The sequence below is a fragment of the Sipha flava genome, unplaced genomic scaffold (assembly GCF_003268045.1).
Source record: "Sipha flava isolate LNK unplaced genomic scaffold, YSA_version1 0_pilon_pilon, whole genome shotgun sequence".
NCBI lineage: Eukaryota > Metazoa > Arthropoda > Insecta > Hemiptera > Aphididae > Sipha > Sipha flava.
Window position 1 is genome coordinate 6,143,193 of NW_020271713.1, and position 13,767 is coordinate 6,156,959.

A 13,767-nucleotide genomic window follows, 5' to 3' on the forward strand; every position below is an offset into this window, starting at 1 on the left:
GTAGATTATATAACGTGTTTGTTGATACTAATTAATAAATCGATCACAACCTCATATCACGAGACTTAACGTATTTTTTTATTTGTATATTTTTTGTTTTAATTTTATCATGACTACAAATGAATTACATGTTATTTGACGGTAACTTACCAGTATTAATAGTTTTTTTTTTTTTTTTTTTAATTTTATTGATACAGAAAAGTTTTATTATTATAAATGTTGAAAACTGCTTGTATTATTATTGAAAATCCTATCTCTTTGTTTTTTTTTAATCTAATTGTGACCCTTTTGTTTCAAGTACCAACGCATTTCAATGACAACATTTATTAAGCTTATAGTCTGAAGACTTCCTCATTTCATGTGTTCAACAACAATAAAATATTTATATGAGATAATTTATTTCATTTTGAGAGTTATAATATGCTAATATGCATCATCTTTAAATAAAAATAAAAAAATTTAATTTTATAATGTCTATAATATTGTCTTAAAAACTTTTAATGTTATATTTTATATAAACGATTAAAACTAAAATCAATATAATAATAATACTTTGGTATTGCTATAAAATATATATATATATATATTTACAAACAATTATAAGCTCAATGTATATAATATCGTGTGTTATTGAATTATTATTTTTAATTATATTTTACACGTTTTTAAAAAAAATAGAGTACAAATCAAAGTGCAAATTTAGAATTTAGTTTCTTAATCGGTTTACAAACAACAACCGATTTAAATTAAAGAAAAAAAATCTTAGTAGGATTTTTTATTTCAAATAATTTTTAAGTACAGTATACATAATATAATCTTATCAAATTAGTCAATACAACTTAAAGTACAAACTTAAATGTTATTTTTACTATTAAAGTTATTTTAATTTGTTATTACTGTAAACCTAGTTTTTAAATGTTCTAAACATTGTCTCAACCCCTGATCAAAGTTATTGTATTAATTAAATAATTTTTTTTTTTTTGTCTCTCACTGTTAATTCCATGTGCAATAACTCTTAAACGCATTAATACCCTTGTTATTTTATGTTCATTTAAAAGTAACCGTTAAAAGATAATTTTACAGTTCATCATCTTGGTTATATAAGTGTTGGTGTGTTTTTCGTTAATCATTCATTTTTAACATTATTATTATCTGACACTAGTCACTGATTTCATTTAATTCAATTATTAAACAAAAATCAAAACAGCTTATTGACCAATGATTTAATAAACATTTTTACTTACAAACTTAAGTTATTAATATTATTATTTTTTTTAAGGTCGTGGTCATATTTCCTAATTAGACTGACGTAAGGAAAGACTGATGACACTGATTTTTTTTTTTTTTTATGTCTTGCATTGAAAAATCTGAAGTGCCTCGCATTATTAATTATTTTGGTAAATAGGTGGTTGGGCACGAAATAAACATATTTTTCCATGTACACATAAAAATTTAAATTTCTCATTTTTATAAATGATATTTATTTCATTTTAATTAAACTCAACAATACTATAAATAAAAGACTACACTTAATTAAAACATAATTATTATTTTCAAATTATTAGGTCGTCTAGACTTAAAAATATTAAATTAAAACTGTGTTGAAATTTTTTCGACTTAAAGTTCATAAATTTTGTTTATGTGTAACCGTTTAGATCTTTGTTTTTTAAACACATTAAATCAAAAGCTAGAACACTGATTGATTAATATTTAAATTATTTAATTTTTGTAAACACGTTTTTGTATGGACTTTGAATAAATCTACAAGATTTTATTGAAATATAGTTAATATTATATTATTCAGACAATTACGATATGATATAATGTAGACTGGTGCTTCAATAATATATTATATTATTATTATTATTATTATTATTAATATTATACTCAGCTCACAATGTAATATTAAATCAACATTTTTGTTCTAAAACTCAGTGAATTGAGTATTTTATTTTATTATATGTATATACAATGTTTTTTATTAATCAAAAGTTTAGGCCTGGTAACTATTATAGTACAAACATTTAACAAATAAGTTAGACAGTACCATATTTAATTTTAGTAATTAAGATTTGTTATATAAAGAATATCATTGATTTTTTTTTTTTTTTTTGTAAACCTGAATAGTAAAGTAATCATTTTTGTGTTTAACAAGTGCCATATATTTTAAAATATTGTAATTAATTAATTCGCTGGATTTTGAGTTATATATTTAAAAAAAATCAAACATATGTACCTGTACCAATAGTATCTTTAAAATATTCCGTTTATCAAAAATATGAACCAAGTCTGCCTGAATCATTTATTTATTAAATTGAAATAACTATCATACATTTTTTCTTATAAAAAACAGTAAGCACTAATTAATTAATTTCAAAAATTATAAAACAATATGTAATGCATACAGTTAGAATATAATATATTTAATTTTATCAAAATCATTGTCAATTATCATCACGGTAAGGATAAATTTACGTCCAACTAAATTTTCTCCTAGAGATTAATAATAGACTATTATATATAGATAATTAATAGACTGTGTCTGTTAAGTGATTTTCAAATAAAATATTTACAATAAAAAGCTTTTGGTTCATATTTTTGTGTACGTTAATATTTTAAAGATCCCTATTGTAACACTATTATAATCACATAATGTAATGTACTGTTCTAAAAAAATTATCTTTGTATTATTTCCTTTTTACATTTTTCAATTTAATGCATTTTATTTAAAAATAATTGCTGCATCGAGTATTTTGCTCTTTATTAATTTTGTATTCTGTCATTATTTAAAACAGATCTGCTATGCTTAATTTGTTGATATTTTTATTTATATTATTTTTTTTTTCATTTGCAATTTTTTTCACAATTTATGTATAATTTTATGATTTATATCATTTTTATTTATTTTTTAAAGGCTCTGTACTTATAAAATAGAAATAACACAGTTAGGGAGAACAATGTACAAAACATAATAATTTCATATAATACGCGAAAACTAGTAATTGTAAAATTAAATTGACAATTTTATTAATTCTTAATTCAGAAATCACAACGTTCATTTACATATTAATTGATGCAGTCAATGTTCCTAACTATTTTATATATCTTAATATTTGGTTTTTTATGTGTATATACGACGCCCACTAAGTTTGTTATGACTTCAAAAATTAATTGGTATTGTGTTTTTTCATTTAGATTCCATAACATTAGTTCTCATCAACTTTAATTGTTAGATTGTTAAGTTTTCAAATAGCAATCATCAGAATCATTCAGTTTTTTCTATATTATTTGTTGATTTTTTTTAAAAACCTTTGCTTATCTCATACAAATGTATTTTATGTGTAAAATTTGTAGTTCATCATTCAGTTTCAATCTATCCAATGTAAATTTCTTTGTTGAAATTTAATGGATGTGATGATCATTTTCAGTACAAAGATTGTACTCAAAAAGTATAATGTGAATATGTGAATGGATTCAAAGCTATCTGCTATTTTATATTTTGTCTAAAATTATGTGTAATATTCAAGTTTTTTGCACGGGATCTAAAAATATAAAAAATTTGAAAAATTTTGCGTGCCACTTATTGTATAGATTTTGAAGAAAACCCACAAAAAAGTTATGGTTTTTTTTTTTATTATTATTATTATTATTATCAAATAATATGAACTCATATTTTAGTGTATAATTATGTAGAATGTATACGTGTTTGTAGTTTTGATTTATTATTTTGGCGCGTAATCACAGTGTATTAATTCGTTTTGTGTAAGTTATCTATTTCCACTTCTTGCAAAATATTGTTTTAATTAAGCTCTAACACAAGTCTTAAGTTTTATTTTACTTATAACTAAATTTTTATTTTTATTTTAACACTATCATATGGTCAACGCTATATTAATGAGCAGCAGTTTTGTTTTAAATTTAAAAAAAAATGGATTATTATATTGTGTTTTATGTTAAAAAAAAAACAAAATGTTTTTCTAAGTGCCTTTTAATATGTACCTGTGTGTGTGTGTACACTAAGTAGGTACTTTGTATAAAAAAAATTCAGTGCAGGTAGTCGTACGCACCTTTTAAACTGTTTTTTTTTTCTTATTTTTATATTTTATTATTATGATTATTATTATTATTATTTATGTTTTAGTTCAGAACATTTTTGATATTATAATGCACAATATTATTCGCCTTTGTTCAAAATTATTAATAATAAACATACAATAGATTTTAGTGAAAATCGAATTTAAATATTGTTTGGAGAATGAAATAAAAATCATCATACGCCATAATATTATGTTGTAATAATTAATATTATATTATTATCAAATGTCCTAGAGAACATTTTGTTGAAAAATTAATGTTGTATTATAATAAATATCTTTAAAAAAAAAAAAGAATCAAAACAAATGTTGTGTGTAGATATAATAGTTAAAGGTAGTGATGTGCAATTGATTTCAACAGAAAATAAAAAAATTTAATTTATTTTTATGTTTATTATTTGTGACGTGTTATGCTTGTCCTTATATAAGTACAATGCAATTTTAGACGGACCATAAGACCTCTATTTGATGGATGAGGTATTTGGTCCTTACAGAATCTAATGCAAAATATAGTTTTGATAGCCTATCCTTTGATAGATCTTAAGATAGTTTTGACTATGTAACCAGAGCGTTTTAAAATATCTCCAAAATCCTCGGTTTCTTAAAAAATTGCTACATCCCCAAGTATACTTCAACACAATTCCCTGTGGTAAAATCTGGTTTTTGACCTTATTAATGATCTGTCACTTGGTTATTAATTTAATTATTATATATCAATAAGTTTATTATTAAGTTTTACCATTTAAATACACAAATTTTAGAATGCAAATACAAATACTTATGAAACTCTAATTATGCCTATTAAAATGTCTGTATTTACTCCAAATTGGTTGCAATTTGATTTAGAATACTCATCTCGTAACCGATCGAGAACTATGATAGGTACCCTTTAAGTTTTGTGTTCCAACACTACTACTACTGTGGTATACAATTATAGTTAAAGTTTATTTGCACATACTCGTATATTAAATATATCCTCGTATGGCGTAGTAATACATTTTGTGTATATGTCACCATGTTAGTGTAGGATTGTGGAGATTAAACCTTAATGACCTAAACGTAATACTTTCGTACACACGGAAAAAATGTATTTTCAAATAAAACTTGATTAATCTAAATACAAAGTTTTGATGGGTAAACGTTAAATTATGATTTTAAAGAATGTTGGAATCGCATAAATAAAAGTTTAATAATGATTTCTTTTAACTCTCTTAAATCGTTGTAACTGTTTGGTACTATTTTTTTCAAAGAAAAAAAATATAGTGCTACGAAAAACGTAGGTACCCTCTACTGAATAGAGTTTAATCCTTCCGTCTATTAGATTTTTTCATATTAACATATCGATACTATAATAATTAAGAGGAAATAAATTTCAATGTAAACTGAAGACCAGGTATTCGAAAACAACGCTAACTAGTATCATGTGCTTGACTTAATATATTTATCCACAAGTTCAGTGTTGATACTACAGATGGCGCCATAATATGATATTTTACAAAACTCTTGGTATCGAACATTTTGCAAAACAAAACGATACTCGTATTTTGACGAGTAATATTTAGTAGATATCTGTTGGTTGAAAATCAGCGGGATAGGAAATTCAAAAACAGGAATTTATCGAAATAAGATTGCATAATAATAACATTGCATAGGTACCTACCTATTTAAAATATATTCCATGTCCCTTATCCGGTTTATGAACTACTAGAATAATTATTTCATGAATCTTACCTATGCAGAACATAATTGTTCTTACTATAAATAATAATATTGCTGCTAAAACCCGTTCAGAAAAAAAATACAGCAAAAACATTTAAACTCTTCCAATTACCATATGTTGCTTCCTTCACTTATCTAAATTCTTAAATTATTTTCAATATATTTATTAATTTCAACCTAAGTGTATTATTAATAATTGACAATTTCATGCTCTTACGGCAATATAAGTGTCTCAACAATTTAAACAACAAAAACATTATCATGTAAAAATAAAAATATGATAATAAATTTAACAGTTATAACTTTATTATGAATTTATCACCTATAATATACTCGTCATGTACTCGTATTTAACAATTTTATCAATTGCATTTCAAATAAAAAGTGCTTAACCTTTTACATATATTATGTGCAATTATTTGTATCTCTTTGTAAATGAAAGAACAATTATTGCTCGTACAGCGTAGGAAATGTTTTTAAAAACTTCATAATAACTAACCATGGTAATAAATGTTTAAAGCGTACCTGTTCGACAAATAAATCGTCCTGAAAAATATAGAAAAAATTTTTTTGACTCATCAACACCAATAATACACTACTGACCAACTTTGAATACTAACAATGAGCACCCATGACCGATTTATATTGCATTTTATCAATAGTATAATAAAATAAATAAATGTTCATAATATACATTTAAAATTACTATCAGAGTAACGGAGTAAAGAAATACGTGTTATTTTTCTCGAGTGATTGAGCGAAGAGGTTAATTTATTTTTAGTTCTACGTCGCCGCAGCGTGAACGGTTTTATTAGTGAAAAACGGGTTAAAAATGCTAATTTCACATACACCACGGTTTCTTCTGTGTAGCAGATCTAATATCTGGTGTATCAGGCCGGTGTTATTGGTTACGGGTCTCTGTCATGTTTTGCGTTAATAGTTTCTAAATTCTGATTTTAAAATAAATGTCGTGAAACTCTTGAGGTGCAGGTTTACTATCTCACCCGTACGTTTGATGGTAGCAAAAAATTAAAATACTACGTAACGAGTAGGTACATAATATTTGTATTACTTTTTATCGAGTGTTTAACGTACTCTAAAAACACCGTACAGTTCAAATAACATACGAGTACACGTGATAACGATATCAAAATGCACATTTGAAGTATATAACTCGCCGTATTTGTATTTGTTCTGAATTATTTTCAATCGTCAATCGCTCAAGTGTGGTTTTGTGATTAAAATATATCGGGACTTGGTCAAAAAGTGTCGAAGGACTACGCGCGACGATAAAGGTCACATCGTGACGACTGGTAAAAACGCGATCACTGTGTAACTGTTTGCTTTCGTCACGGTTGAACTCTTCCGTGAGCCGTTAGCTCTGCCGAACGCTTGACCATTTCAAAGCAACCCTTCGAATCGGCTTGGAGTACCCGACAGTTGCAGTGATTTTGGAACTTGTGGTTCTCGTGAACGCCCCACGAGACTGCGACGAACGCGTGGAATGCGTGCCCTGTTATTGCGTTATTGCGGTGACATCGAGACAGCGAAATCCGGTGCGCAGAGACGAGAACCGCAGGAAAAGTGATTGTACAAACATTATGGCTTCGTTTCACGTGAGAGCAGTGTTGCGTTTTCGAAATAAAAATAAAAGTTTCGCACGCAACGTCCGAGACCGCAACGATTTTGCACAGCCGTTTGGTCTCTGTACGGAACGATAGATTCGACTATTCGTTTTACGACGTTGCGAATGTGCGCTGCTATTATTTTAAACATTCGTTTAAGCTCGTTTAAGAGTTAAAAACATGCTCCCGATGTTACTCGTACGGACATTAGTCACGGACTGTAAACTATGTAAGAATTTTTTTTTTCTTTTTTTACTTTCGATGTAACACGATTAAAAAAGTTTTGAGAAAAAAAAAAAATACGGTTAGAACACAATAAAATGAATCCCTGTTGTACAGTATTGAAATATTTAACAGCCACATTGTTAATTATGGAAAATAAAAGTTTTGTTTTATTTTTTTTACTACCAAATCTTATTAATATTTTGAAAGATTTAATCGTTTTTTCAACAGTTGTATAATTTAAAACGTGCACATTTAATGTAACCAAAAATATCATTACTCAACTTAGTAGCTGATCCTGAATTATTGGTTTAGAAAGAGAATGCAATTCTTTAATAAATTTTATTTTATTCGTGTTAAGATTTCTTAACTAAAACTCAGATTTGACCTTCACTAATATCTTTGCACTACACATTTCTAATATATGGTTTTGTATTTTAATATTTTTTTTTTTTTTTTATGCTGCACATCAGTATGCAAATATACGAATGAGAGTATTTAACATAATTTAACGTTGACACTCATATCGTATGAACGATTGGTCCTATGAAATTATGCATTGCGTTGCTCGGATTAAAATACATAATTTAGTGATATCACAAAAAATATCAAATTTTTGCTATCCTATCATTGTTACCTATATGAATAATGAACTACAAACCAAGTGCTCATTTATTACAACCTACACGAGTGTGTAACATTAGTAGGAAAAATCCGAACTGACATTTAAAAAATTACATTTGCACTTTCAGAATAAAATTGCACCATCAATGTTATTCAAAAGCATACTGAATTAAGTATTGTTTACAATCCAGTTTAATAAGTGTCCAATAAGAGGTTAGCAATAACAGCAAAACAGTTTCTAATTTATTTATAAAAAGTTTTCCACAAATTAAAAACTTCATAGAAAGTGGAATGATTGGTAATTCAGTTATTAGCCATCCAAAGTGAAAACCTCAATTTGCACTGACGATAATCAATTATATACGTAGGTGGTAGGTGAATAATATATTAAAAAAAATGTGTACGTATATATTTATCTATAAAATACTGAAAACCTGGGGATATATTATATTGGAAATACGTAAACGAAGTCGTAAAAAAGATGTTATTTTTACTTTTAAACTAAACAATCTACTTTTTGGATTTATTTATTTTTTCGTTACTACTTTTAAACACGAGAAGCATATAAACCGATTTAATGAAAAACTGTTGTTTCAGTGAAACGCAGTAGAATATCCACCTCACAGATGGGGTATATTATATTCAGATTCAATAGGTTCTAATTCTTCAATGTCCGAGGTTGAAATATGCATAACATTTTGTACGCAGATACGTTCTTGTAATTGAAAATAAATATTATAATATAGTATTACTACGGATGCATTCTTATTTTCGAGACGTTTACTTATATAATATACACATACGCATTTCGTTAAACTGTATTAATACCTAACCTCATTAAGTCTAAAATGAATATGTCTGCAAATCATTAGTTTTCGTTTGGCACCGATTTTAAAGTTCTAGATCAAAACGGATGGGCTATGTGAAGTTGGCTCAACTTTTAATTTTTTGGGTTCACGATGAAAGTTCGGACTTCCAAATTCTTAAAATTGACTTTCAAATAACTTTAATTATGTCAAAGATTTAAAAAAAAATTGCATTACGCTAGTGGGCCAGCTTCATGAACGTCAACTAAGTAAATAAAAATCGATTCGACGTCAGCTACTTCAGTGCGAGTGTACAATCATAATACTTAATTAAACCTAGCCTTATTTAAGTATTTTAACACAAAAGACAGAATCAAGAAATGGTCTTCATAATTAAACGAACAATTAATTTGCTTTAACTACGTTTCATAATATGACGTGTTAATTACTCATGTTCGCCTTGTATTGATATTTTTTTTTAAAGATATTTATATGAACTATCTTATTACGTGTGTACAGTAATAAATAACAGCGGTGCGTTATGTAAGTCGGTCCTTTCGATTTCGATCACTTTATTTTTCCCATTTAATAGTTATTTTACGAGACAAAATAATATACTCATACGCAGTACTGTAGTTTTATTTTTCCTGTTCGATAAGAATATTTATGTACATAATATAAAACCGCACACTCGTTTATTATTATTACTATTATTATTAACGAAACTTTAATAAGGTTTCTTTGATACAAGTTATTAGTCTGACTACTCAATACTTACAAGTTCGGTTTCGCGCAGAAAGCTTACAATAATTCTTAGATTCGTTTGATTATTTTTTTAGCGTGTATTCGTTCAAACTTCTAGAATTTTTTCTTGAATTTGCAATGTGTATTCATCAGAACTATTACAGCAGTGGCATATTCGAATGTTATCTGTGAGCGTACTGCAATTATATCACAATAGTATATGCACTAAATAATGTTCGTTCTGAGATCGCATTTCACCTCCGGTAATGGCAAATGAAAAATTAAATGTTGTACACTTGCTAAAAATTATTAAACCGTCACAGCGTATAACTAATTCTATGAGTCATAATTATTATGACACCCGATATACGTTGCGGTAACAGTAATACCATTGCTGTAAATATAATTAGAAAAATAGAATATTTAGCGTTTGCTTTAAGTTAATCAAAATAATGACAGTAATTATGATGAATAAAACAAACTAAACATATTAATTTATAGGTGATATAAATAATATCATATTCTTATATGATATTAATGTTTTATTCATAAAACTATTGTAATTCATGTTAGTTTGTGTACTATGCTATTTGACACACCTCAAAGGTAGCTAAACGCAAAATCAATAAAAATAAATAGCAGTGCGAAAGTCTGGCAGTATCACAGTGTAAATAAATAGATGGCCATGGGTTAAAATAGTATCATATAGTATACACATGTTTTATAATTGAGTGCAGGTGAAAAAATAATGTGTCCTGTACATTTTCTGCATTTACAAAATGTCCTGAACTCGAGCCACAGTATACACCGATGACGTGCGCAAAACGTCTGCCATGTTGGGTTTCTGTCATGTCCATCACAGCTCACTTTAAATTTCATTGTTACAATACAATAATGATATGCAATACTCTTGTTGGTAAAACACAGTATAATTTTATCTACAGAACACCGGTGACGATGGGCTGCAGATGTCGGAGATACGTAATGAACAATAAACCACAGGTATTTCTATTAGCTTACATCCCTCTCGTCAGCACGTTCACTTTATATTGACACAGTTCGGTGTTTGTATCGATTCATAGGCCTTTGTTCGTTTGTTTATACGTGTAAAAGAACGTATTTCAATAGTAGTTATTATTTTTACGAAATCGCGTTTTCTCCATTTGTGCACTAACGCCTTCGCAAAGTTTAATCAGTAATACAGTAAAATAACATTATATCCAATTAATGATATAATGGGTTTCAAAAACTATCTACAGATTTTTTTTTACTATATTTTTTATTCTCTAACTTTATTAGAGAAAAATGACAACGTAATAGGTCATAATGATAACTTTCGGTACTGCAGTTTGATAAATTGTAAAAATTATAATTATAATTCATGAGATCACAAATAAATATTTATACGCAATATAGTCGTTGTCACCATTGCACTCAGCGTATATGTTTTGTTTCATTCGTATCGTAAAAAAAAAAAGCCGTAAGCCAATTTAAAATTCCTATATCGGAGTAAGATATATACATAGTTATATATGGCTTTATCGACAACGGTTAATGTGATTTCATCCCTACCAATGATTTTTTACAATAGCTGTTTGATGTAATGAGTAGTATGTGAAAAAATCTATCTTGTTACGTTATGTTATTTACGTGAAATCGATCAGAAATCGGATATAATGAGTGTATTATCTAACGTTTGCAGTACTTATATAAGTTATTATAAATACACTTATAAAACAGACTATGATGCCTAATTTGATGGTCAATGATGTCTCATAACTATTTTTATAGACTAGTACTGGTATCCATAGTAATTAATATTTGTTGTTATAATTAATAAATAATTGCTACGATATATAATATATATAATGATATAATATAATTATATATATAATATATCATTTGATATATTATAATAGGACTAAAATTGTAATTGTTTCCGTACATAAAAGCTGTTGGAGATGTCTTTCAAATGAAACAAGTTAATTTTAATTTGTTATTTTTCGAAGATGTAATTAAATTTACATGAAGTTTGTGGCATAAGGAATAAGCGATCATACACATTACATTGATAATAATCTGGAAATTTAAAATTATCATTAACGGTTTCATTCGAAAATATTGTACAAACGGTTGATTTTCGTTTACATGTTTTTTATTTTAAATTTTCACGTTAAACTTCAAGGTGTGCAAAAAATATATATATATTACCGGTAAAGTATTGAATGTAAGCGTTCGCTGGGATCCCTTGTATAATTTGGCAATGCATTGAATTCCAATATTATTTTATATTATGCATAGGTAATCTATACAATTTCTAGGATTTCTATAGAATACCAATGCCATGTTAGATAAAATATGAAGTTTATAATAGTATTTAATCAAAATATGCTTATTATTTATTTATCGCAACATATAATTGATACATGACATTCTTAACTGCATAAAATATGGTTTTTTTCTTTACATGAACATTTTTTGGTATAGCATTTTGATTTGCATGTGCATTTTATAAAATCTTGTTCAGTTTCCTTAAACTGTTGGGTTTCTATTGTCCGTAAATCAAATGTTCTTTCTACTGAACTTCGTCAATTGTTATTAAATATTATTGTAAATTGAGACCTTGAGTATAAAGACTTTAAAAGCTCTTCCCTTGTCTCTAAACGGTATTACCTATCAACGGTTGGTTGAAATAATATTTAAATTAACATAAATAATAAAATATTAATGACTTAAGAACCATGTATTATTTAATTTTTACATCTATAACGACAACTAAAATATTTCAAGCATCTCCACGGTCTTTGTTCACATATAGTACTGGAACTTAAACTGTAACACCCATTTCTGTAGGTTGAAGATTTTTATTTGATCATTTTTTCATTTTAACTGCTCGATTTTCAAGATTTAGTAAAGCCCTTCATCGATTTTCTATTGAATTTGTATTATATTATGACAGAGTTATTGTTATTGGAACTTCCAATTTTTCTATATTAATAGTACTATAATTTTCGAGGAATATTAAATTGTATTCTATAAAATGCCTAGGTATTTTGTAGAATGCCGGGATTCAACACTTTGCCAGTAACATATATAAAAAAAACCAATCGAACATAAAACCTAGTTTTTTCCGTTTTTTCTTCACATTCATCTTCCGTACGTTTGCCACTGTCCTGCGGTGATATTTTATTCATCATCAAACCAAGGGCGCTTCATGCAGATCTCCACTATCAGTATACGTACGAGTTTGACAAAGCTAAAGCGATAATATATTATAATTGCTTGCTTGCGGAATGTTTTTCGTTGGTTAACTGAATTACCATTACGATAAAATTGGATCGATCACCGTGATCACAGAAATTTAACATGCACCAATGTCCGGGAAGCCGAAAGGGTAAGAGGAGATAATATGGTAATTAGATGTTATTATGAGTGTGACAAATAATTGCCCGTAACATCCAGTGTCCATAGTTAAATCAATACATTTTGGTACAATACAAGTGACAGGTTAAAATTAAAAATAACCTACTTATATGTTTACACGTCACAGAAAAAATTAAAAAATGAACTCCTAGTGTCATGTTACCATTTTAATATGTTTATTTTATGAGTTGATACATAAAAAAATATACTTTTTCATTTATATTTATTGTTTTAAGAATTTTAAATTCAAATTAGCAAAATCATCAACATTTCGCATTAAAGTCTTAAAATGATAAACTAACTGAAGTAAATACTAATTACCAATAAAATCACCACTTAAATGAACTTAATTGACTTGACATATTTCTTCTTTGACTAAGAATAAAATATGGGTAGCATAAAAAAATATAAAACAGGTATGGAACAGACATTTTTTATTTTTTTGTATTTTTAAACACAATTACATATATATAACAAAAAATAAAAAAATAATATGATATCAAAAATGTA